General features: G+C 40.7%; 1 protein-coding gene and 1 non-coding gene across 5 annotated transcripts in view; one reads left to right on the top strand and one right to left on the bottom strand.

Moving 5' to 3' along the window:
* TRNAK-CUU (transfer RNA lysine (anticodon CUU)) lies at window positions 1-73 on the bottom strand. The gene has a single exon. It is a non-coding gene; the product is annotated as a tRNA-Lys (tRNA).
* A 4,388-nt stretch (window positions 74-4,461) lies between these two features.
* The window catches only part of STAG2 (STAG2 cohesin complex component), a 129,512-nt gene continuing 113,165 nt past the window's right edge, over window positions 4,462-20,808 (top strand). The window contains exon 1 of one of the 4 annotated variants that reach the window (XM_028122696.2): window positions 4,462-4,691. The gene's annotated coding sequence lies outside the window, so the exon portion shown is untranslated. Of the gene's footprint in view, window positions 4,692-5,537; window positions 5,686-5,916; window positions 5,936-20,808 lie in introns of those variants that run through there. The other 3 variants (XM_088028655.1, XM_028122697.2, XM_028122698.2) reach the window with 3 other exon arrangements.

Below are 20,808 nucleotides of genomic sequence, written 5' to 3'. Positions count from 1 at the left end.
CACCCAATGTGGGGTTCGAACTCACAACCTTGAGATCAAGAGTCTCATGCTCTACCAACTGAGCCAGCCAGGTGCCCCTGTACTTAATTGCTTAAATGGAAATAGGACCCCATTGTATGGACGTATCATAATTTCTTTAACCAATTCCCTAAATGATGCCATTTCTATTTTCAGTTTCTCTTTATTACAAAGCTATGATGAAAGTTTTACTACATAGATCTTTGTGTAATTTGTACAAGCATATCTGTATGATAGATTCCTAGAAATATAAGTGTTAGGCTAATTTTACATTTTTTTTAAGATTTTATTTATTTACTTGACAGAGAGAGCACAAGCAGGGAGAGTGGCAGGCAGAGGGAGAGGGAAAAGCAGACTCCCCCACTGAGCAGGGAGCCCGATGTGGGGGCTTGACCCCAGGATCCTGGGATCATTACCTGAGCCCAAGGCAGACACTCAACCAACTGAGCCACCCAGGCGCCCCTAATTTTACACTTTGTATGTTATGAGATACCTTGTTTTTAAACAATTCCCACCAGCAATATATGAGAATTCTTAGTTCTTCACTGACACTGAGTGTTACCAAAATTTTTCATCTCTGCCAACCTGCTAGCAAAGTGTATTTAATTGGCAGGCCTTAGTGGTGAATTTAGTTGAGCACTGTTTTATGTATTTATTAGCTATCTGCATTTCTTTTTTAAATCCATTTTAGAGGGCGCCTGGGTGGCTCAGTTGGTTAAGCGACTGCATTCGGCTCGGGTCATGATCCTGGAGTCCTGGGATTGAGTCCCACATCGGGCTCCCTGCTCAACAGGGAGTCTGCTTCTCCCTCTGACCCTCGTCTCTCTCATTCTCTCTCTCTCAAATAAATAAATAAAATCTTTAAAAAAATTTCATTTAGAGAAAGATGAGATAGAGAGAGAGAGAGAGCGCGAGAGTGTGTGTGTGTGTGTGTGTGTGTAAGTGGGGAGGGGCAGAGGGGGAGGGAAGAGGGAGAAAGAATCTGAAGCAGCTTCTGCACTGAGCGCAGAGCCCAACGTAGGGCTCAATCCCACAACCAGGAGATCATGACCTAAGCTGAAACCAAGAGTGGGAAGCTCAACCAGCTGAGCCACCCAGGTGCCATCTGCATTTCTTATCCAATAAGTTGACTCTTTTATATCCTTTCTCCATTTTTCTATTGGAGTATTTTTATCTTACTTATTTGTGAAAGTTCTTCATATGTATTATGCCTTTTCCATTCATGTAGCAGATATATTCTGCTTATACTTTATCTTTTGACTTTGTTTATGGTATTTTGATATACATAATTTTAAATTTCTGTGGACTCATTTATCCATCTTCAGGCTTCTGGATTTTAGGTCACATTTAGAATGGTGTTAGAAAATACAGAATATATATACATGCTGCTTAGAGTAGGAGGCTGTCTAGGAAACTTAATTTATAATCAGAAGCTTGCTCCAGGGGCACCTGGGTGGCTCAGTCATTAAGCGTCTGCCTTCGGCTCAGGTCATGATCCGGGAGTCCTGGGATCCAGTCCCACATCGAGCTTCCTGCTCAGCGGGGAGCCTGCTTCTCCCTCTTTCACTCCCCCTGCTTGTGTTCCCTCTCTTGCTGTGTCTCTCTCTGTCAAATAAATAAATCAAATCTTAAAAAGAAAAAAAAAGAAGCTTGCTCCATTTGTATAGATGGAGTTAAAGAGAACTGTGGGATGCTTTATTCAGATTATGGTAAGGCTAGAAGATTATCTCCGCCACACTGTTGGGTGTGCATTTCTAGTGACCAGAATATTTTTGCATCAAATAGTGTCTTGTCCCTTAAATAGCATCAAATGTTCTAAATATTCAACTTTCCTTTTTCTTATTTCTCATCAGGCACCAAAAGCTTGTCATTACAATATTACGAAGGACTTTTTTTTTCATGAAGGATAGGTTACAAATAATTAAAGTTTATTTTACGTCAGTTACATATTTCATTTGATGGCATTTTCTCACTTTGTCCTCAAATTCCTAGGGTTTACTCTTTGATCTTTCAGTATCCTATGAAAGAAATTTCACTTCTTAGGATAGGACTGGGGCACATAGCACTGTGATTTGCACACACTGAAGGCTCAATAAATATTCTTGTGAATAAGCTCTAGAAAGAGAGGCTCTTGTGAAACACTTAAATATCAGTATAAATTTGCTATAAAATTTTATCTGATGTTATACCAATTACAGTTATTTTCTTCAATGGTATTTTTCACAAGATGAAAATAAGTTTACCAAACAGAACTTTTCGAGGCATAAAATTGTTTAAAGTCCAAGTTGCTACACAATCAGATGAGAATGTGAATTTATAAAATAGATGAAAAACTGCACCATGTACTATAAATGTGATGTTTGGAGCAGAAAATTAGTAGTTTTCAGCTAATCCTAAGACAGGAAATCATTTAATATCAATTGATATTAAATTGGCACAATTGAACTAAATTAATGTAAAATGATTTGGTACAGAGCCCAATTTTTCTATTACTTTAAGTGGAATTTTGCATTAACTTATGTAACTGTAAATTTTCCACTATTCCCTATTTAATGTTCTAGCTGCATCATTCTGTAACTTGAATCTATTAAAAACTGTATAACATTCTACCAAAGATGGTCTATAAAAGAAATGGAAATTTATTTTGAATAGTATTCCACTCCCGAAAGCTTTAGAGGTAAGTAAAAATGTCTCGGATTTTATTTCTTGTTATTGATATTTAGATGTTTGTTTAACTTTTATTATTCAGTTGATTAAATACACCATAACTCTTTTAAAGTTGCAGGAAAAAAACAGTAAGCACAGAGAATGGGAGAGAAACTAAAAGCGTGGAATATAATTTGAGGAATGAGATTAATCATTATATTGCATTAGGAATGCTTTAGAGGTTATACCGGGTGAAATCTCCACGGTTTACACGGGGCTTTCGTTTCTCCTCATTTAGGAAATTTGTCTTGTTATTAAATACATTTACTCCTTTTCTTGTAATTAAAAAGTAATTCAATATTAAGGGAATAGTCTAACCAAAAAATTTTAAAAGTAAAGAGGAACGAAGAGCTCTAGCTACACACTATTGTATGAATCTGGGAACTTCTATAACAGCAATGGAGACATATAATAGGTCACTTCTTCCTGTCCTAGGAAAAGCGGCGCTTCGGAGGGGACAGGCCCTCCCCGAGTTTTTCTCCCCCGCGTAGAGAGCTCTCGGCGGTCAAAGGTCCGGGAGGCTGGATTCGAAACAAAAAAATAAAAAGGGTAATAAAGACTTGGCGTTAACGGGGGGGTCAAAGGAGAGCAAGGGGTCCTTTCGCACTTCAAACACCTTGGGGGAGGGGTGAAGAGGCAGGATAAGAAGGAACCAAAATTCTCAACAAAGTCGCAAGGCCGCCGGGTCCCACGTTTCCAGGAAGACGGTGGATAATCAAGGAAGGCGGGGGAAAACGGGGTAGGTCCCCCTGGACTCCTTCAGCCCGAATTTCGATTTCCCTCCACTTCGCTCCGTCCCGTTTCCTTCCCCCAACCCGCCCCAAGAGTCAAGAATAAATTGGTCGAGCGCCCGGCCTAGCCTAGTAGCCCAGTTCCTTAAGTCTCCCAGACCCTAGAGAGAGAGACCACGTTTTCTGGGAGTCGGGAATAGTGGGATGTAAAGAAAAAAATTTTTTTTCTCCAGTGTCGTCTTCCTGGTAGAGAATCGGCTTGCTTTCTCTCCACAGCCGAAGCGAAAAGCAAACAAAACAAAACAGAAACTCAAAAAACAAAACCCCTAAATCACTTAGGATCAGGTGCCAGAGTTCCGCCAGTAGTTCTTTCGGTGGGAAGGAGTAGGGACCGCGGGAAAGCGAGGGTCCGGAACTAGGGCGGAAGGCCCCTCGCTGGGGCGTGTCAGAGGAGGGGACAGGGAAGGGTGATGCCCGACTGGGCTGCCAACCTCGGGCTGCGCGCGGGGCGCAGGGGCCCGGGGGACGAGTTCCGAGCGAGCCCGGTTTCCGATTTCCCACGGCTCGGGGCTCTGCCGGACATCCCTAACGACCTCCTTTCGGACCCCCTCCCCCCACTAAAGAAAGAGGAAACGCGGCCCGCTCCGGTCCGCGGCGGAAGCGCTGCCAAACGAATGAGTAAGTCAGGCGCGGGCACGGCACCTTGTTTACCCCACTCGGCGGCGCGCCCCTGCGGGCGCCTCGTTCGCAGGCGGCGTCGGAGACGCTGAACCCGGGAGGCAGTCGGCCACGATTGGTCGGTGATAGGGAGGAGGACGCTGGGAGACAAGCGTTGCAGTGCCAGCTCTCTGCCGCTAGATGCCGCTCCCTCCCAACAGGAGCCGAGCGCGGGTTCGTGGCCGACAGATGGCGCCTGCGCGTTCCATTCGCCTCCAAGTCGCCGAAGAGCGAACACCCCAAACAATCCCGAAGCGCCACCAAAAAAAAAAAAAAAAAAAAGAAAAAAAAAAGAAAAAAAAACCCGCCGGATCCGACCGCCACTTTCAAAACCCCCCACCGCTCTAGAACCGCGGGAGCTTCCGTCCCTGAGTAGAATTCGAGGGTGTAAAGAAGAGGAAGGGGAAAATATCTTGTACCAGCCCAGGGGTGAAGAAGCCCCCGGCCTGAGAAAGAAGGAAGGAGGAGTGGGGGAGGCGAACAGTCTCGTTGCTGCCTCTGTGTACGCTGAGGGGGGAGGTAAGTTATAAAATGGCGGAGGCGAAGCTTCTAGAAGTTTGGAGGGGCACCCGGAGGGCGCGGGGCCCACTGTGAGGTGTGTATGGTTGAAATAGGGCGCGAGAGAGGAGTTGGGAGGGAAAGAGAATGGGCACTCTGTTGCCATTTAATTTCCCCTCTACTCCCTTTGCTCCCAACGGGGCCAGCCATGGAGCGGGTGGCTAAGTCAAGACGGGGAGAAGCCTCCCCGTCCCCGCGTAACCCCCAACCCTTCTTTCTGCCTTCTCCCCCCAAGTGGCTACCTCAACACTACCAAGGAACTTCCAGCCCCCCTTCCTCCCTACCTCCTACTCCTAGAGTGGCTTTCTACTGCACGGACTCTTCTTTTCGACTACCCTCGCTGAAGATTCTCTCTTGCTTCCCTCGCCCAACTCTCCCTCGGGGCCTCCACGGAGACCCCCCCCCCATGGGTGGCCCAAAATGGAGAACGCGGAGCAGCGCAAGATGGAGGCTCCGCTTCTCTGTGTAGCATTAGATTTAGGTGCCTTTTCTCCGGCAGGCTCTTAAGCCTGGGAGAGCCCAAACTGGAGGTGGGGTGGAGTGCGAGCCGTAGTCGGGGGAGGAAAGCCGGGGAGGCCGTGGCTGGGGTGGGGGAGAGCGCGGTATCGTGGTGAGGGGAAGGAAGAGAGCAAAATGGTGGTGCTGGGAACCTAGGGGGGAGGGGAGAAGCGGAGGCTCAGTTGTGTATATTTGGGCCTCGGACCGAGGGAGGCGAGGGGAAATCTACTCTGATCACACCCCTCCCTCGTGCCCCCTCCCTTCTCCCTTCCCCTCTTTCCTTTCCTCCCTCCCTACGCTCCCTCCCTCTCTTCCTCCCTTCCTAGAGAGGGAACAACATTCATGTGACGGGCCCCTCTGCTTCTCCCCCGCCCCATCATCTCCAGCGCGTGGTGGGGGAACTGCTTGGGAAAGCGATTGGCATCGATCTCTCCATCCCTTCCGAGGCCCGACTTCGGTCAGTTTTCTTCGGGCAACAATTTTGTAAATAGGCTGGGGTCTGGTGGTGTTGGCCCCCGCGTGCAGACCTTGCCCCGAAGGGGGCCCTGCCTGCTTGGCATGGGAGGAGGGGGGAAGGGCGGGAGTGGAAGGCTGTTTGTTGGGGGGTTTTGGCGCCACTTTTGTTTTAGTTTTAGTGCTGCTTTTCGTTCCCACCCCCACCCGCACTGTCTTTCTCAAGACACGAACTGAGCTGATCCTTGCCCCAGGTAGGCAGCTTCTGCTTTTTCCCTCCACACTTTTATTCTTGCTTGGGGTTGACTTTCTTTTTTCTTCTCTCGCGTACCCGGTGATCTGTGGACGGCGATTTTAGCACGAAAAGGGTCTGTTGGGCCATGGGAGAGAGAAGGTGTGGGAAACAGCATCAAGTAGTTCCGCAAAACTTTGAGCCCCGTTCCCATTTTCTTCTGGCCTACATTCGTAAACGTATTGTTGATTTCTGCCTTTTTTTTTTTTTTTTTGTCGCGAGGTCTTGTTTTGCCTTTAGTTTTTTATAAACCGCTGTACTTTCGACATTTAGTTTTCGCTCTCCCTTGGTGTATGTGTCATTTTATTTTTAATTCTGAACTGTAATGGGTTTTATCGTGAGATTTTTCGTGCTGCAGTGTTCAGCTTTAATTTTTAATATTGCATTAGTAGTTTCATCCGGTTTGTAAGACTTTCTCCACGGTGGCCTAGAAATGTTTTATATGTTGTTGCCTACCACCCCTCCCTTCCCCCTCCCTCCTCCTTTCGCTTGGATGTAGTTTCTTAATTGAGGGTCATGGTGTTTGATTAAATGGTTATTTACAGTTTACACGATCTATCTATTAGAAACTTTTGATCTGTGGGATTAGGTTTAAGTAAACGAAAAGCTTGTGTTGCTTTGAAATGGTTCCTTAAAATGCGCGGGCCGCCCCCCCCGCCCCCCCCCCCCCGGTAAAGCCCCATCTTCCCCTCGTACTGGAGTGTAAATTCCATACCCCTTTTCTCCCACGGACCGCCGTATTTCACGGCAGCCACACCCTGTATTTGTCTCTGTGGATTGGACTCATTATCAGCTTAATTTAGTGACTCTTAAACCACCATGATGGGACTTGCTTAAGCACGAAGCTTCTTTTCCTGTTTAGTCCTAGTGGTTAGTGTTGAAAGAGGAATAATCGAGGTTTCTTGATGAAACCTGGTGCGGTCCAACCTCTGCCTTTTTTCTGTTGTCTTTTTTCCTACTCCGGGCTGTTGGCGGTGTCAGCACCGCTGCTGGGGGCGGGGGTGGAGGGGAGAAAGAGTCGGGTTACCGAAGTGCGTCATTCCTGGCTCTAGCAGGGCCTGCTCGGGAGCTGCTGGTGTTTGTTACTGTCCTCGCAGCACTTTCCTGCCAACCTTCTCTCTCTGCGTATTGGTTAGGAGCAAGAGCAGGAGGCGGTCTTCTAATTCTATCTGTAGCCTAGCGCGTTGCGTTTCAGGGTATATGTGAACTTATTAAAAAAAAAAAATCGGCCCTGGAAAGTGGATACATTTCTGTTTAATGACATACAATACAGGTAGTTTAGACTTGCTTTCGTGTATTTTCCAATGAACGGTGGGGTTAATTTTGAACATTTTAAACCACTTCGGTTAAAATGCCTGGTTTTCTTTTTACATTGATATCAATCTATAATTAGGGATCAGAAGGACCAGTTAAGGCATAAGTGTTCAGCGGTTTTTCAAGTGGTTGAATTGTAATTTTATGACACATTATGTTAAATAGTCTTTTTTTTTTCGTTTTGAGCCGAGGTGCTATATGAATACAAGCTAATTGCAGATATTTAAGTTCATTTTCATCACATATTCCTTTTTATCCTTGTAGATATAATTTTAAATATGCCCTTTGGATCTTACGAACTTTGTTAAAATTCTTAAAGATGGCTATTTCTTTGTTTTTAACTGAATTCTTAAATTTTCTGCCTAACAAGTAGGTGTGTAGGGTGACAGTTACATTGCTAAATTCTTGACTTCTTGCTAGTCTTTGATACTTCCGTATCTTTGGATTTTTCTCAGTGTACTCTTTGAGCACAGTGTTGTCTTAATACTTTTCTGAAGATAATGATTTGGAGGAGGGAGTGGTGGGAGGTAGAGATGAAACAAAAGTGGCCTTGAGTTGATTGTAGCTGGATGATGACTCCAGGAGAGCTCATTGTACTATTATTCTCTCTACTTTTTGTGTATACTTGAAAATTTCCATAATTAAAAAATTTTGAAGAAAAGATTTCAAATTGTCTTGGAATTTTGGTGTAATGACATAGGTTTGTATTTACATATCAGTTATCTGCATGGAAACCTTGGCCTTGTATATAAGTACTCACACAATGCCTGATGTACAAACTTTCAAAAAATACTTAAATTGAGCCAATATAGAATAAGCAATATAAGTTCTTACAAATTGGCTGAACTTTAAATGTTTGTAACTTGGTCTGAATGTGGTCAACTTCTAGTTTCTTTTTTTAAGCCTTTGAAAACAGGAAAATTCCATTCTCAAAGTTTGTAAATTTTGCTTGTCCATTTCATTAAGTTAGAGTTACAGTGAGTCAGTATGAAAGGGATTTACTATTAATAGGAGGGACTTTGGCAGTTGCAGTAAGTGACAGTGGAAGGGATTCGGGTACCCTAGGGCGCATTCCTGGTAGGAAGATAGAGGTAGGAGTTGAATTCAGTTTCAGTATTTGGTGTTTAATGAATGGGTATAGAGGAGGATTGGAAAAGAAATGTACATATTAGCCATTCTTTCCCACTGTGAAATAACTAGCATTCTAAGGTATCAGACTGGCGGTGGGGGTGGGGTGGGTTCTTTTTTTTTTATAACTGATATGAAAACGAATGTTTACTTATAAAATGAGTTAAATCCCACCCCTTTAAGGATTTGGTGCTGTAGTTAAAAGTCGATATGTAAAATATTCTAATGTTTTCTATAAAGGACATTCTGACCATTACCCATCAGCAGTAAAAGTGCATTGGAATTGAAATCCTCAGTTTCCTTAATTAGTATATTTGTGAATTGCTCCTACACTCTTTGAAGGTAAGTGCCTTATTTTCTGCAGTTTTGTGTTGTCCAGTGTCAGGCCTTTTACCCCTATGAGATGTATTTTTGAATACATGTCAGAGTTCTAAAGGGAATCCAAAATAATGGATATTTAATTTTTATGTTGGGTAAAGTGTGTTTCCTCTTCATTATTAAAGCAAAATTCCGCCTTAGTCTAGGGACAGATATTTCATAACTTAATATTAGTCAGTATATTCATATTCAACATTTTAGCTTTAGAAGAATGTTATGAGAAGACAGATTACATATTTTGAATTCTGCAAATAATCTTAAGTAGGTGATGAGGATTGTGGCTTCAGATTTATTGTGGCAAGGTAACAGCTAAAATACTAAGCCAACAGATTATGAGTTTGGTAACTTTGAAGTCTATTTAGTTAGGATTTTTTTAAAGCTCAAACACTCCACATTTTAATGAAATTAAATCCTACATTTTTTTTTCATTATTTTCTTTTTCAATCTTACCTTAATGATTGGTGGTTGTCTGAGGACCTCTGTATTAAAATAGGTAAGGAGGGATGGGGAGCAGGCTCAGGCCCAAATAAATTATCTTTTGGGAATATAGTGTTAGATGTGAAAATATGCCTTGGATGGTTTGGTAGTGCTTAATATTCTGCGTGTTTAACTAATGCCACCCACAGTAATGTGTGGGAAGGGAGTAAACAGTGAATAGCATATTCTTTTTGTTTTTGGTTGTTTATAATAGATGGAAGACTCCAGTTTTTGATGCTGCAAGTTAACTTTTGAGTTTAAAATTTACATTAAATGGACACAATGATCTGTTCATTGTATCTTAGCAGGGTAAGGTTCACATCTCTTTAATGTGGTGATGTTTGTGCCTCACATGTTGAGAAAAAAACAACTTAGTCTTGTATTAGCACTTTGAGATTGCTATTAGTAGATTATTCAGATACTTGAAATGACAGTTATTGTACAGTGGAGCACTACTGTATACCTATTTTGGAAGTTGGGGAGCTTAGCAAAGGAAAGGGATAGTCCCAGTTACCTATGGGTATCCGTATATACTGAAATGTGATTAATCATTGGAGAATAAAGAAGAAACTTTAAAGATCAAAGCTATTTTAAAAGTTCTTTACATTTTCCTTTTGTAGTTTTCTACATTTGTTACGTGTATAGGACTTTTAATTCGTGGTTCAGTACTGTCCCTGTATAATACTTTCTCTGTATCTGCAGCTATCATGAGCGGTGGTTATTGCATGTTCTTTCTGTTTGGCAAAGATAATGTGAGAAAACAAAATTGTCAGTTAGATTTTTTTTTTACATGTCCTGGGTTGCCTGCTTTGTATTTAATTGAACCAAATTTTATATTTCTTCAGTGTAAGTGGTGTTGCTTGTGGAGTCTTAATTTTTGAATATGTACATTAAAAAAAAACTATATCTCTTTAGCACCTGTGGTAATCTGCTACCTGACCTGTGTTCCTAATGTATGCTTGCTATAGTTCTATCTTTGATACTAACCAGAAGAAAACAAGAAGTCTTTACATACGGTTAGTCAAGAGATTATTGAAATTGTTTTATACTCCCCATTCCTCCAAAGGGAGGAAGGGCGAATAAGTTAATGTTCTTTTTTATTTTTTAATTGAAAAATACATTACTAGGATTGATGAGACCAACTAGAGAGATTTCTGTAAGCTCTTGATAATCTAATGTACACTCAAAGGTAAAATTTGTATTTAATGACAGACTGTTGTTAGAAGGGGAAAAAAGTAAGTCCTGTTTATACTTTTTGCATGCATAACATTGGTGTAATGGGATTTGACCTATAACTTGTTGAATCCTGGGATATTCTAAGAAACTGTTAATTTAGTTTGAGTTCCTTTTGAATGCCAATAACTGTGTTTTAACATTTATTGTTTAATCTTAGCTACGTTGCAAGATAGGTGGTTATTATCATTTTACAGATGGGGAAATTGAGGATCTCAGAGAATAAATGACTTGTCACAGGATAATAATTGATGGCCTGAATTCACACCCAAATTGATTTGGCCTCAAAACCTTGGCACTTTTTTGTTGTTATTGTTAAAGCTCACTAGTTTCCCTTAACTAAGTGGTTTAGGTCTTGGGTTATCTATCACCAGAAAGCATGTATCATTTTAATATTGGAAAATGAAGATTTTTTTTTCACATGTAGTGCAAGGTAAATGCAGATTTTTACACAGGAGTTGCTGCCTAATGAAAGGTCTAAATTGTGTTTTACACTAAAAGATAGTTGAAATAAATCTGAGCTTTGGTTTTGTTTGCATGGGCTTATACAAAAGTTCATGCAATAATATGTTGAATTGTATTCTTGATTTTTTTGGGGGGGGTCATACTTTGGTGGATAGAGTGGTTTCACTGAATTTTTTTCCCTTACGTCATTTATGTTCTATACAGGTTAAGTGTGTCTGAGAATAGCTTGTTTATTGAGTGGTTAGATTTGAAATAAAAATTTATTTTTATAAATAAAAATGACTTTCATAATTCACTGCTCTGATTCTGTAAGGGGATTTTGTTGTTATTTAATGGTACCTTAAAAATCTCTTTCTTTGTGTTAGTATCTCTATTTGCTTCTAATTTCTATTCTAGTTCATCTTTTCACTTTATTAAATTTTCTTGTTCTAATTTGTATAGGTAATAGTTAATAGGGTGTCCTGGATTATTATTAGGTTCATTAGTGATCAGTGACAGGAATCTTGGTCTCAGCTTTCTTTGCTTTTCCTTTTTCCTTTCTGCTTTTCATAAAGTACAACTAGAACTTCTCTTATCTGAAGGACTGCTAGATGCTGGATAGCTGGCCTACAATAAATTAGTGGAGATGAGGTAAAACAATGTATAGTGCTTTTCATAGCTGTGAGTCAAATTTATATATTTTATGTTAATTGTTCCCTTAAGCTTCATTCTGTGGGAAATAATTTTTCCAGTGATGCGGTCTTCTACCCAGATTCTATCTTTGTTCAATATTGAGTCTTTTCATCCATATTTCTCCCTTTGTACTCCCAAGAATAACAAGACCCTGGTGTTCTACAACAGAATTATGCCCCAAGGCATCCATTGTATATAATGAATTAGTTTCTCTCTTGTGTATCTGGAAAGATACTAGTTTTGTACCATTCTTGGGAGAATTCAGGAAATTGTCACTCAAATCATTTTGAGTTCTGTGGTTAACATTGTGGAACCCTGGATGAGAAAGGCTGCAGAATATTAAGGGTCTTGGTCTGGTGCTAAGCAGAGTTTTGCTTTTCAGTTACTTTCCTGTCAGTAACCTTAATATAGCTTCTACTAAAACTTATGTATGATAAAATGTGAATGCAATTGATAATATTGCTATCTCGGGATAAGTTGGTTAGTGTTGATTTCAAGCAGTTAGTGCTACTTAGTTTCAAAAAATTGAATGTGGGAAGTTAAATGCATAATTTTATTTGTAAAAAGGAATATTGTAGGAACTCTGCTCATTATATGATTCAAAACTTTATAAAAAGTATTTGACAGTGACTAACATTAGCAACAGTTAACACTAACTGAACTCTTACTCTATCAGACACTGTTAAAATGCTTTACATGTATTACCTCACTTAATCATGACCCTATTACCCATTACCATATGATTTATTGCTCAAACCAGGATACTTTTGAGAATGAACGGGGGGACACTAACTGGATGGCATTCTGGGATAATAGTATAAACTAGGACTGTCCCAGAGAAACTAGGATTTATGATATCCCTGATTAATATCCCATTTTTCAGGAGGCATCCAAGGCATAGGGAAACTGAGTACATTGCCTAATTAGTAAGTGGTAGGAGGGGATTCACAACCTCTACAATTTATTTGGACGTGAAAGTGATTTAAATGACTTTAAACAGCCATATTCTTTTTTTTTTTTTCAAAGATTTTATTTATTCATCTGAGACACAGAGATATAGAGAGAGAGAGAGCATGAGCAGGGAGAGAGGCAGAAGGAGAGGGAGAAGCAGGCTCCTTGTTGAGCCAGGAGCCCAATGTGGGGCTCGATCCCAGGACCCTGGGATCATGACCTGAGCCGAAGGCAGACCTTTAACCATCTGAGCCACCCAGGCGTCCGTAAACAGCCATATTCTGAGAGTTTGTTTATTTTTACTCTTGGGGGAATTTCTGTTGGTGTGGGGTTGATTGTAAAAAACAAGAGACAGTGTTTTTTAAATTCTTGAGTAGAATTTCCAGTTGGCTTATTTCAAGTTGACTATGGACTTTTGAATGACTGTTGAAAAACAACTTCTGAGGTCCACTGAAATAAAAAAAAAGAAAAGGAAAAAAGCCAAGATAACTACTTTTACTATTTACATCTTTGTTTTTCTTATGTATTATTATTCAGACTGCCCTTACTGTTTTCTTGGGAGGAAATGTTAATTGTATACTCTTTCTTGGGGGTTCTTACCTGGAAAATTTCTTCTGAAAAGAAAACTGGAAGAGAAATAATTTTGTGACTAGGGAGAAGTGGTGTTAGAAAGAAAAAGGTACAGTTTAGAGACTTACTTGAAGTTAAACTGATTCAGTAACATAATTTGAGATTTAAGTCTTGTAGAGATTGAAGTGTCATTTCTTTTATTATTTTATTTAAAGATTTTTATTTGACAGAGTGAGCGTGTGTGAGAGAGCACAAGCAGGGGGAGTGGTAGAGGCAGAGGGAGAAGCGGACTCCCCGCTGAGCAGGGGACGGGGTGGGGGGTGAGGATGGGGGGAATGGGGGCTTGATCCCAGGGCCCTGAGATCATGACTTGAGCTGAAGGTAGACGCTTAACCAACTGAGCCACCCCAAGAGCCCCTGAAGTGTCATTTCATAAAATTACTACTTCTCTCTTATTTTTGGGTGACTTTTGTAGTTGCCTTCTGTTCCCACCTGTTTATATTTGTGGTACATCCCACCCCCCCAAAATGATTACTGTAGGGTTAATTCAAACATCTGGAGAAATGACTTCAGCATAATCTCAGATTATACTATACTGTAAACTAAGATTTTTTTTAGTTGGAGTGAGTGTTGGCTGATCTTCTGTTTAAGAAAAATTACTATTTTTTTAAGGTTTTGAGAGAGAGAGAGTGGCAGAGGGCAAGGGAGAAGCAGGCTCCCCGAGTTCACTTAGTGGAGCCAGACATGGGGCTCCACTCAGGGCTTGGTCCCAGGACCCCGGGATCATGACCTGAGCTGAAGGCAGACACTTAACTGACTGAGCCACCTAGGCGCTCTGGTAGAGAGCTGATCTTAAGAGGACTACGTTTTTTCATACTTGGCTATTTTTTGGCCATTTTAATATTTTGTTGAGGAATTTGTATGTTTTTTATCCCCTAGCTAGTTCACTTTTGGAGGTTTTGTTGGTGTCAATATTTTACAAACAATGCAAGGTTATTAAGTAGGTGTACTTAATTTTGTAAGTCTTTTCTTTAGTTTATTAAATCCATCATGAAATTGGAAGTGGGGGGATTGCATTTCTGACCAGATTTGTGGGCCACATAGTCACTGGTAGACAAAAGGTTATTTTTGTGGATTTAGTTTATTATATGAAATTAATACAGCTGGTATGTATGTATATATTTAAAAGATTTATTTGTTTATTTTTATAGAGAGCCCCAGGGCTAGGGGGAAAGGGAGAGAGAGAAACTCAAGGAGACTCCCTGATGAGTGGGAAGCCCGATGCGGGACTCTGTCCCACGACCATGATGAGATCATGACCTGAGCTGAAACCAGGAGTCCAACATTCAACTGACTGTGCCACCCAGGCGCCCCTACAGTTGCTATTTTAAAAAGCTATTGCTTGCTTTTAACCTAGGGCTCATGGATAGGGTAGAGGTGTGAGAACCCTGTCAAATTATGTACAAAATGTATGTGTTTCTTCAGATTCTCAAAAGGGTTCATTGTTGTTATTGGCTGGTACTTAAAGTGCCTACAGAAACAGGATATACAATGGTCAACTAGATTACATAGTCCCTATCCTTAGGTAATATTGTCAGTTGGGCTTTATCACTTCAAAGGGGTTAAAAACAACACTTTTAAATAACACTACATACTGGGATTACTATATATTAAAGAATGTTAGGCTAAAACCAGTAGCCATCAATGTAGTTGTTTTTGATATGGTGTCCTTAATTTGAGATTAGTGACAAGTATTTTTTTTTAAGATTTTATTTTTAAGTAGTCTTTACACCCAATGTGGGGCTTGAACTCACAATCCCGAGATTAGGAGTCACATGCTTTACTGACTGAGCCAGCCAGGTGCCCCTGGTGAAAGGTAGTTTTAAGGACTACTCTGAAAAGCTTCGGGGGAAAAATAACAATTGAGGACTGTAAGTGTAGCCTTGGAATGCTTCAGTCTTTGGTTGTCAATAAACAAAATTAAAAGAGCCCATGATCATCCCCTATAAGTAGTTACTGTTATCCAGAAATTGAGATCTTCTAAATGATGTTATGGTTTTGTGTAAAAGCAAAAGAGGCAATCGGCGATCATTTTTTTTTTTAAGATTTTATTTATTTGTGAGGGAGAGAGAGAGAGTGCATGCACAAGCAGGGGGAGCGGCAGGCAGAGGGAGAAGCAGGCTCCCTAGGGAGCAGGGAGCCGGACACTGGGAGCCTTGTACCTAATTTGCAAACTTTGTGGCAACTAGAATGTTACTACAAAGAACATGGTTAATATCCTCTTAAAAAAGACCTTTTTTGTGGTTTAAAGAAATAATATTAAAGATAGTTAGGAACATGAACCTTTGAGAATTTCCCTTTTACACTAAAGAAATAGAGAAAATGTAGGAAATATTAGCAAAGCCATAATATTTTTCCTTTGGGATATATCCCTCCCTGTTTCCACTACTCATTCAGGCCAAAAGACATTCCTCAGACTTTATTCCTGGCAGGAGAATTGAGGAAGTGGTGGTAGCCATGTTTGGCAGGGAAGCTGAAGCATAAAGGTATGTTTTTGAAAAGCAAATTTGTCAATGACAAATGGATTTTTCCAGCTCTTTGTATATGTACTTTTTTGAGTTTTGATTAAATATCAATGCATAAAGTGCTACTATTCATTGAGGAATATTCAGTAGTTGCATTCATATTTGGGTGTTCTAAGTGTACTTGAAAAATTTCAGAAGGATTATTTGGACAATATGGGATTATATTAGGAAAGATTCTTTAGTGGGAAATGATTTCCTAAACTTTTGAAGTTAGACTGAAACACAGGTATCCAGGTTGTTGCATAAAAATAGCAAATCTAACATGAAAGGTAATTATTCGTTTGTGTGTATGAATATATAGTGTTTAAATGTACAATATTGCTGAATATCCACATTTATCTCTTTTAAGTAGATTGTTAACTTCTTCAGACTAGGAATTGTGTTTTTATCTAATTTTGAATTCTTGTGTCATGTGGTATGTTATACAGATTCTCAAATGATAATTGAATTAAAACCTTAGGTTTTCTAGAAATTTAACCCTGCATTATAATTACATTATTAATGTTTATATTAAAGAGCTGTGTGTTGGAAGAGAAGTAGTTAATGAATTTCCTCTAGTTGTTTTTGCAGTGATGATAAACTTTAAAGTTTGTATCTCTAGGATGATATCATTTACAGCATCTACTAGATGGCAAGTTGTAGTATGTTCTCCTAACACTGACTTCTTTATTTCTTAAACCCTGTGATGTAGTTGGTGGTATTTTCATTTACTGAGGTTCCAGAATGGTTAAGTGACTTGCCCAAGTTCATTCAGCTAGTAAGTAAGTGGCAGAGCCTACTTTTGAATCCAATTTTGCCCAAGTCTAGCATACTTCTTTACATGGTGATACACTGCCTCCCAGTGGGGTGATTTATAGATTTCTTAGTGATAACTATTTTTGGGAAAGAGAATAAAAGGAGACAGTAATTGGGGCGCCTGGCTGGCTCAGATGGTGGAACATGCGACTTGATCTCAGGATCACGCATTCAAGCCCCACATTGGGTGTAGAGCTTACTTTAAAAAAAAGGAGAGGGGCGTCTGGCTGGCTCAGTTGGTGGAGCATACAGCTCTTGATCTTGAGGTCGTGAGTTCTAGCTCCATGTTGGGCATGGAGCCCACTTAAATAAAAAATTTTTTAAAAACAGACAATAATCCAGAATTTTTGAGACTGAGGAGGAAGTTAAACTTCTCAAAGCAGTCAGAGGACTTTTGGAAATTAAGTAGGAGAAAGGCTTTTTTTTTTTTTTTTCCTGCTCTGAGAATTAAAAGCACATTTTAAAAAATTTATTTTTATTGTTCTAAAGATTTTATTATTTGAGAGAGACAGAGAGAGCATGAGCGGGGGTAAGAGCAGAGGGACAAGCAGATTCCACACTGAGTACAGAGCCTGATGAAGGGCTTTGATCTCATGACCCTGAGATCATGACCTGAGCTGAAATCAAGAGTCAGATGCTTAACCAACTGAGCCACCCTAAATTTATTTTTTAATTCCAGCTTAATTAACATTCAGTGTTACATTAGTTTCAGGTGAATAGTATAGTGATTCAACAATTCTGTACATTACCCAGTGCTCATCACAATAAATGAACTCTTAATCCCCTTCACCTATTTCACCCACCTCCCCTCTGGTAACCATCTGTTTGTTCTCTATATTTAAAAGTAGGTTTTTTTGTTTGTCTCTTTTTTTTCTTCATTTGTTTTAGTTCTTAAATTTCATATATGAGTGAAATCATGGTATTTGTCTTTTTCTGACTGACTTCACTTAGCATTATACTCTCTAGATCAATGCATGTTGTTGCAAATGGCAAGATTCCATTTTTTATGACTAATATATATACACCACATCCTTTTTTTTTTTTTTAAAGGTTTTATTTTCTAAGTAATCTCTCCACCCAGCTTGGAGCTCAGACTTACAATCCCAGGATCAAGAGTCACATGCTACACTGACTGAACCAGCCAGGCGCCCCTCCACCACATCTTTATCCGTTCATCTATCAATGGACAGTTGGGTGCTTCCTTATCTTGGCTATTGGAACTGATCCTGCAACAAACATAGGGGTGCATACATCTTCTCCAATTAGTGTTTTTGTATTCTTTGGGTAAATACCTAGTAGTAGAATCATATGGCAGTTCTATTTTTAGTGTTTTGAGGAACCTCCATACTATTTTCCACACTGTCTGTACCAGTTTGCATTCCTACCAACAACGATCAAGATTCCTTTTTCTCCAGATCCCTGCTGACACTTGTTTCTGTGTGTGTGTGTGTTAAAGATTTTGTTTATTTGAGAGAGAACGAGAATAAGCAGGGGGAAAGAGGAAGGAGCAACTCTGCTGAGCAGGGAGCCTGATGCAGGGCTCGATCCCAGGACCCCGAGATATGACATAAGCTGAAGGCAGAAGCTTAACCGACTGAGCCACCCAGGCACCCCTCTAATGTGTTTTTTTTTTTTTTTTAAGTAAACTCTACTCCCAATGTGGGGCTTGAACTCATGACCCGTAAGATCAAGAGTTGCATGCTCTACCAACTGAGCCAGACAGGCGCCCCATTTCTTGTGTTTTTGATTTTCTTAAGATTTTATTTATTTGAGAGAGAGCGCGAGTGCGTGCGTGAGCACACCCGCATGAGCAGGGGGAGGGCAGAGGGAGAAGCGGACTCTGCTAAGCAGGGAGCCTGATGTGGAGGCTCAATCCCAGGACCCTGAGATCATGACCTGAGCTGAAGGCAGATGCTTAACTGACTGAGCCACCCGGGCGCCTCTCTTTTTTTTCTTAAGATTTATTTGAGAGAGAGCGTGAGTGGGGGTGAGGGACAGAGGGAGAGAATCTTTCAAGCGGACTGCCTGCTGAGCATGGAGACCCACTTGTGGGTCTTGATCCCACAGCCCTGAGATCATGACTTGAGCCAAAATCAAGAGTCAGACACTTAACCAAATGAGCCACCCAGGCCCCCAGAAAGGTATATTTTCTACCAGTAGCTGATAGAGGATAAATCATTCTCAGTCTGAAGTTAACATGTGATGTGTCATATTTTGTAGTAAGCATCAAGTAACACTTAGAAGAGGGTTGGATGGGGGGAAGATGATAAAATTTGTTATAGTCTACCTGCCTTAATCCTCAGTGATATTGACATCTGAATTAAGTTTTAGTAATTAGGGACGCCTGGGTGGCTTGGTCAGTTGAGCGTCTGCCTTTGGCTCAGGTCATGATCCCAGGGTCCTGCGATCAAGTCCCATATTGGGCTCCTTGCTGGGCGGGGAGCCTGTTTCTCCCTCTGTTTGCCGCTCTCCCTGCTTGTGTGCTCGTGCTCTCTCTCTCTCAACAAATAAATAAAATCTTTTAAAAAAATTTAGTAATTAAAGTTGTTATAAACTATGAAATAAAATGTTATCCAAAGCATTGTTGGCATATATCTCACTACTAGTGTTCCTACTAAAGGACAGTAACACTAATAGGAATATCTGTTCAGGTAGATTGGTCTTAAGTCCAGGCAGCAACATGTCAATTTGTGGTGGTGGTTTTTGTTTTTTGTTTTTTTCATTTTCTCCTGTCTCCGTTTTCTGCTGCTTTTCCACTTCCAGTATCTTTTACGATTTCTAAAATTCTCCATGGGAAGTAGAAACGTTTTGATGGTGATTTCCTTTTTTTAAAAAAATTTTATGCTATTACTACTAACACTAGATAACCAAATGCTAGGCACTGAAATAGAAGTGATTTCAAAAAGTAACCCATTTAGGGCGCCTGGGTGGCTCAGTTGGTTAAGCAACTGCCTTCGGCTCAGGTCATGATCCTGGAGTCCCGGGATCGAGTCCCGCGTCGGGCTCCCTGCTCAGCAGGGAGTCTGCTTCTCCCTCTGACCCTCTTCCCTCTCATGCTCCCTCTCATGCTCTCTCTCATGCTCTCTCTCTCAAATAAATAAATAAAATCTTTAAAAAAAAAAAAAGTAACCCATTTAATCCTCCCAACAGCCCTGTGAAGTAGGTACTATTATTATTTCTTGTTTATAGTTGAGGAAACAGAGGTGTGAGCAAAAATGTACAGTTGCCCAAGGATACTTACCTGGGAAGTGGTGGAGCTTTAATGTGAACCCAGGCAGTCTGGCTATAGAGTCCATGTTCTTAATGCTGCATATAGCACCATACTGCTGATCAGTTGACAATAATGTGAATGGTTTCCTTATCTTGGCAGTATATTATTTTAAGTGCTGTATTTAATTGTAGAGTGAGGGGGTCAGCAGAGGATTGGGCACATTTCTGATTCTCAGGTTTCCAAGGTGTAAAATAGGTATAATCCCATCTGCTTTATGTTACTATTTTTTTTAAAGATTTTACCTAATAGAGAGTGAGAGAGAGGGAGCAGGGCATGGGGCAGAGGGAGAGGGAAAAACGGACTCCCCGCTGAGCAAGCTTGGGACTCTGGGATCATGACTCAAGCTGAAGGCAGATGCTTAACCGACTGAGCCACCCAGGCACCCCTATCTGCCTTATGTTATTATGGGGATTATGTAACAGTACTTTTTCTGAGTGTTTTCTTTGTGCTGGACAATAGGTTGAGGGTTTTGCCGGCATGAGAGGTGCCCAGATAACTGTAATATTCCCATTTTTTGAGTACATCCCATGGGTCAGATACTTGACGAAATATACTACCTTCTTACATGGTGTAGGGGATGTTATGTACTCAGTTTACAGATTGGAAAACCGAGACCTAAAGAAATTAGGTAATTTGCCCAAATGATTTGCTTCCTACCTCAGGGCATTTGTATTTGCTGGTCCCTCTGCCTGGCTTGGTTCCTCATTTATTCGGGACATTTTTTTCAAGTAGCCTTTCAGTGAAGCATTCCTTGGTCATGTTATATAAAATAATATCCTTTGCCTCCAGCATTCACTTTCCTCCTTAACTCTGGTATTGTGAGACTCACTAGACTTTATTTGTAAGCTGATCCTGAATTAACTGATTTACTCTTTTTTTAAAGATTTTATTTATTTTATTTGTCAGAGAGAGAGAGAATGAGCAGGGGGAGCAGCAGGCAGGGGGAGAAGCAGGCTCCCCGCTGAGCAAGGAGACTGATGCTGGACTCCATCCCAG

Source organism: Eumetopias jubatus, unplaced genomic scaffold (assembly GCF_037043125.1).
Source record: "Eumetopias jubatus isolate StellerSeaLion01/CBP00866 unplaced genomic scaffold, mEumJub1_p1.0 scaffold_11, whole genome shotgun sequence".
Taxonomy (NCBI): domain Eukaryota; kingdom Metazoa; phylum Chordata; class Mammalia; order Carnivora; family Otariidae; genus Eumetopias; species Eumetopias jubatus.
This window is presented reverse-complemented; position numbering and strand designations above follow the sequence as displayed.